Genomic DNA, 6,000 nt, shown 5'->3' with positions numbered 1-6,000 from the left:
CCTCGACATGCCAGTGTTACAAAAAGACCCAAGTCACCACTTCCGAAGAGGCAAGCTAAACAATGTACTAGTGTTGCTTCCTATACAGGCATTAAGCAAAATGTTGAGATTAAATAAAGTGTTGCTTCTGAAATACCATCCACCAGCAAGTCACCTGATTTTAGTATATCGCGCGATGAGTTTGATCAATTCAAAATATCGGTATTGATTTTTTTAATCTTCTTTTTATTCAACTACTATTTAATTTGTATATTTAACATTAAAGTTACTTATATATGTCCAATTTCAGATGGAGAAACAGTTTACTGATTTAAGGAACTTAATTGAAAAGAACTTCAAAGTTGTGTTGGATTCTATCAAAACCAAGAATGCGGAGGATAAGATTTATTAATAGAGATCAATACATAGATTTTTTACATAAAAAATAAATATACAATTAATGTTTTCACTTCAGGGCGATGGTGTAGAAGTTACACATAAAGTGTCAACAGTCAGTGTCGATCAGTCCGAAGAACTTTCTCGACATTCACCTTCTAAATTGAACTGCCAATCTGTTTATAATGATCTAAATGATTAAGAGGTATTATACTTATTTATCTTGTTGATCATTCAAATTTTTATGGCGTTTTGTATATAATGTACATTTTCTTAAATATTCTACAGAAGGTTATTCGAGTAGCAGTTCCATTATTTAATCTAGAAGTTAGTATTCACTAGTCACATTTACAGTCTCCAGCTGGACACTCAGGATTTAGCCCTTTAGGTCAGCAATTCAACACTCCCGAGCCACATGTAATTTATTAATTTTGTGTTATAAACAACATTATCAATTGCTATATACAAATAACCTAAACATACATATACAGTTTAAATTTTTTCAAATAAATAACATACATATACATATACGTATACAGATTGGTCAGTATACATATACAATTAACTAACTATCCAACACATGTATAATTGTCACTTGTATAATTTAATATCAACATTCAATTTGTTTAACAAATTGTATAATTATGTAGACATAATTATTATTAATATACCAAGTGATATTTGCTGCAAGTTCACAACAATTTTGAGATTCGAATCACTTTTGAGGTTCAGAACACTTCAGAATTTCCAAACATTTCAGAGGTTCAAAACACTTCTGAGGTTTGTCAAGATATATAAATATTTGTTTATACTACATCTATTATATATTTATAAGGAGGATTGTCAATATGTTCCAATTGAAGTTAACAAAGAGGGATACCAATTCATGAATGATCAAGCAAATTTCAACAATTCATCAGTTGTATGTAGTTCTCAATTTTTATCTTCATAAATTTGACTTTATAATTATATATAATTTGATCATTTGAATTTTTTTTTGTTTATTATTTTATAACAGTAGGATTTATTGAATGTTATATACGACCAAACTAAAAAGATGGAAAAAGAAGAATTTACAGATACAAACAAACCAGGATCATCCGATGCTAATAAATTAGTTGTTGAAGGAGTTTTCATGTGTCCAACACCTCTTCAGATGGTACATGATGATCAATCAAACCTTAATTCAGAAAGAAGCATAGTGTTACATCCTTTGTTAGTTGTGGACGAGCACACACCATTACCAATTCCTAGGGAAAAGCGCCTATGCCCATTCAACACATCGCCTTATGTGACATTATTCAATTCAGAGTCTGGTACAACAAAATGTATTGTTTGCACAATAATACAGACATACCAACAAATGTTAGTCATATAATGATTATTTCTGACTTTATACATTTCAGGTAGTTCATCAAGGTTTCCTTTGACGTTTGATTTGAAGCATCCTTTTGTTTAAATGTCGGATGTGGATCTTACAACTCTGTATATGTATTTATGGAAATGGTTAAATGAAGGCAAACTTGTTAAGCATAACACAAAGTAAATCGTTTTGTACCTACTAGATATATAGATTTAATTATATATACGTATATTTGTATCAAGCGTTACCTTGATTTTTATTTTCTTAGAAAGTACAAAGAAGACCGATACAAAAAGAAAAAGGCTGTCTTAAAAATGTGATTTCATTTTGGAATTGTCACTATCCAAACCAAGAACTGGTTCTATAAGCTTGCATACAAAGATCAATTGCTTGATGACTCGGTAAATGTGATATTATTTATTTTATTATACAATTGATATATTCTGTATAAATGACAATTTATACAAATTGTAACTACTTATTTTTACAACACATAGATGTCATTTTGTATTACATACGCAAAAGACCCAAGTACTCCAACAACAATGATGTTCGACGTAATCAACTGACACCATTTCAGTTCAAGTGTCAAACGATCGCGTGTAGTGATATAACCCAACCAAGGGTTGGGATCGTTCCCACAAGGAGTGGTTTTGAGAATTAGTAGAAAAATAAAATCAAGTTCTAATTAGTCATAGGTATAAATATTAACGAATAAAAACATACTAAATCTAAGGAGTGACGCAAGCGTCAATTACCAATGGGGGTTTGTATTAATTAACAACTAAAAAAAGAGTAAAAATATAAGGAAACGAGATTCTTGGGATGTGATAGGAATACGGGTTAAACTAGACTATCGGGTACATGCTTTTGATAGTAAATTGTTGAACATTTGTGACTAGGCTAGACTATAGTGGGAGTAAATTCTCTCTTGAGTAACTTATCCCGAATCAACTCAGTTTCTCTCGAACACCGAGTTGCCGCATTAAGCACAACCTCCACCTTAACCTATTCACTCTCTCGAGCTGAATGTGTGGGAGAAGGAATAGGATTCACTCTCTCGAGCTGAACCCATATCGACCTAATACCACCAGCTATCAATTTAGTAGTCTTAGATTTACGACCTCTCTCTCGAGCAAGCCAAAAACACTAAGATGAAATTGTATTTGCAACTACAATCCCATTAAGTTCATACACAACTACTAAACGAAATCACATTTAAACAACAAATAAACCATCAACAAGCAAGAACCAACATATAAATTAACCCATATTCACAAAATCACACCCCAAGGATTGGGGTTTTAGCTATACATGTAAAAGAGATAAAAATTTATACCAATATCAGTTTCCATCAACTGGGTATGAAGAATTAAGTCTTAAAACACATCAAGAGTGAAGAATCTCCGAGACCCACGTCCAATTTCTTGGAGTTGAAACCCTTTGAGTCTTCAAGGTCTTAGAACAAAGTCTCCAAAACCCTCTAAAACTTAAAACTCTCCAAAAACTGTAAAAAGTTCAAATAATAGAAGTGATATGCTATTAGAAATTTAAACAAGTATTTATAGTGTTTGAAAATTGTGTTGTGGAGGACCATTCGGCACAGTTAGTCGGGATCGCCGATGCGCCTTTTGGTCGATTTCATCGCCTTTCTATTTTAGCCTTCAGCCTCTTCGTGTTTTGAGTCGTTGGGCGATATGGTACTGCTTCGCGAAACTGATTGGCGACGCGCCAACTGCTCCATTTCATCGCCAACTTGACTTTTCCTTCAGGGATCAGCACACTGGAACAAAAGGCGATATCCAGGCCCATCGGCGACTCGCCAACTGGGCTCGACGATCTTCAGGCCTTCATTTCTTCGTTCTTTTCAACCGCCTTGTTCCTTATTACCAAGTAGTGTCCATGCTTTGCCTCAAACTCTAAATACCTAAAACTTAAGGATTTTCATCAAATATTGAGACAAAATATGCATTTGAGGACACTAATTCTATCAAAATATAGCCCTAAATGAGTCCAATTTGTGGACTCATCAACACCCCCAACTTAAACTTTTGTTTGTCCTCAAGTAAAACTCAAGTTCAGCAGTTCAAGAAGGATGTCTCAAACAGTGCTACACAAGACTCAATCATGAATGTACACAACAATACTCAACTTAATCATGCAAGGATCAATTGTATACTCAAAGACTCAAGTTGTGACACAGCATTATCAAAGATTCTCAAGCTCACTATACTCGCTTCAAATGCAAGTTCGAGCTCAACAAAGGTATTCAAATATCCTCACACAAAGAATGATTCCATATTCATATAATGGTTTGATCATTTAAAGTTTCAGAATCAAATGCGACGCTAACTCTCACAAGAAGAACACAATGCATGCTTCACCCATAGGTTTGCCCGTATTTTCCAATCAACAATTGTTTCAACTCACTCAAGATCAAAAAGGTCTTTTCAAGGCTTGTAATGGGGAAAAGTGCAAAAGTATGGTCATTTAGGCTCAGTGACTTTCATCCTCGTGAAATGTGGTGCTTTCAACACCCTATTTCCTCTTCTTTCATCAATTTCTTTAGTGCTCATAAGTTATCCCATTATTCACTTTCCATGAATTGCTTAGGAACCCATTTCTTTTGACACTTCTCATAACTTTATTTCACAACTTTTTGTTTTTCTTTTCTCTTGTCTTTTTCTTATTTTTTATATGGAAAGGTTCCATTTTTCTCAACACCATGGGTTAAAAGAGACTTTTCTTGCACTTCTTGTCTTGCCTTTTCTTTTCAACACACCCCCAACTTAGGCTTTTGGCCTAAGTTGGCTATTCAATCAACCACAAATCACGAGGATTATGGGTAGTGGATTTAATAAAGGTCATGTTTTCATCAAGTTTCTTTCAAAGAAAGGTAAGGCTCAAGGGTGTTCAAAAGAGGTTCACACACTCACAAGGAAGGCCACAAAAGAGGTATATGTAAATTGGTTCACACTCTTTCAAAGTTACGTAAGATCATATCAAGAGATAGCCTTACTTAGTCGACCGGACCAACGGGGTAAATTCTAGGTGTTGTCATGCATGGTTCACAGTAAGCTCATCACACAAGGCATCGACCAGAGTCAAACAAGACTCCACACTTTTGCTAGTGTGCAACATTCATCACAAGAGAATCAATTCGATAATTGGCTAGTCACAACGAGATGCAAAGAGTTCACATATTGATTATGTAACTTAACTTGGTCTCATCATAGCTGCACATTCATGTTCGTTTGATTATGAGCACTATTTGAGTCATCGATATTGATCAAAACCGAGACTCAAATCTGCTAAAGAATAGCCACATTCCACATGTACAAAAGGTGGCAAAAAATTTTCATTTTTTTTCGGAAGGGTCAAAATCATTTTCAATTTAAAATAAAAGGAGTCACAAGCTCAAACATCCACAAGAAGCAGTATAAAACACAATTTTAAGCACAACGACCTAAATTTATAAATAAAACATGAGCATAATCGGCACACAAAGGTGGGCCTCACCCACCACAAACAAAAAACCATTTGTCCTCAAATGCAAATAGGAATTATTCAATAGTGAAGTAAGGCAAAACAGAGAGGGAGGTAAAGAGGGGATCCTGTCTATGCAGTCTCTCCATTTGTCTAGGCATCAGTGCCCGATGCCTCACCCTGATCTTGGGCATCAGTACCCGAGGTTACCTCAGGAGGAACAATAGTACCAAATTCACCAAGTTCTATTGAGTGTGAGTTCGCTAGAAAGACATGCACCGCCCTACAGAATCCCCGGGCCCATGAAGGAATATTAGGGTCTAGGGTAATGGTTTTCCTGGCAGAAGTGGCCCTCTTGCCATTGCCTTTACTAGTAGTTGTGGGTAGTTTCGTAGCTTTGCCTTTCGACGTAGCTGCATCCTAATTTATCACAATCCCTTTAGACTTCTCTTGGGCTGGTGTTATTCTTTCAACAACTTTTGATTTAGCCATGTCTGCAAAATCTCAAAGAGAAGTTAGAAAAACTTAAACAAAAGCACAACAAAACAGTTTCAGACAGGTTCGCCAAACCGGAGGGAGAATCACCGAATTTCTAGGGCGAGCTAGATTGAGCTCGCCGAAGGAATTAGCTCTAAAAACTGCGGCAAGTAGGCGATGGGGGGAACCACTCGGCGTGTCGCCGATATCTTTCGGCGAACGATGATAGGCCCGCCGAAAGTTCCAGTGCACAAAGGTTTAGGGGTGCAGACAAAAGGCGAATGAAAAGCCTTTTGGCG

This window comes from Solanum verrucosum, unplaced genomic scaffold, assembly GCF_900185275.1.
Source record: "Solanum verrucosum unplaced genomic scaffold, falcon-dt-bn FXZP01000017.1, whole genome shotgun sequence".
In the NCBI taxonomy this organism is placed as follows: domain Eukaryota; kingdom Viridiplantae; phylum Streptophyta; class Magnoliopsida; order Solanales; family Solanaceae; genus Solanum; species Solanum verrucosum.
This window is presented reverse-complemented; position numbering follows the sequence as displayed.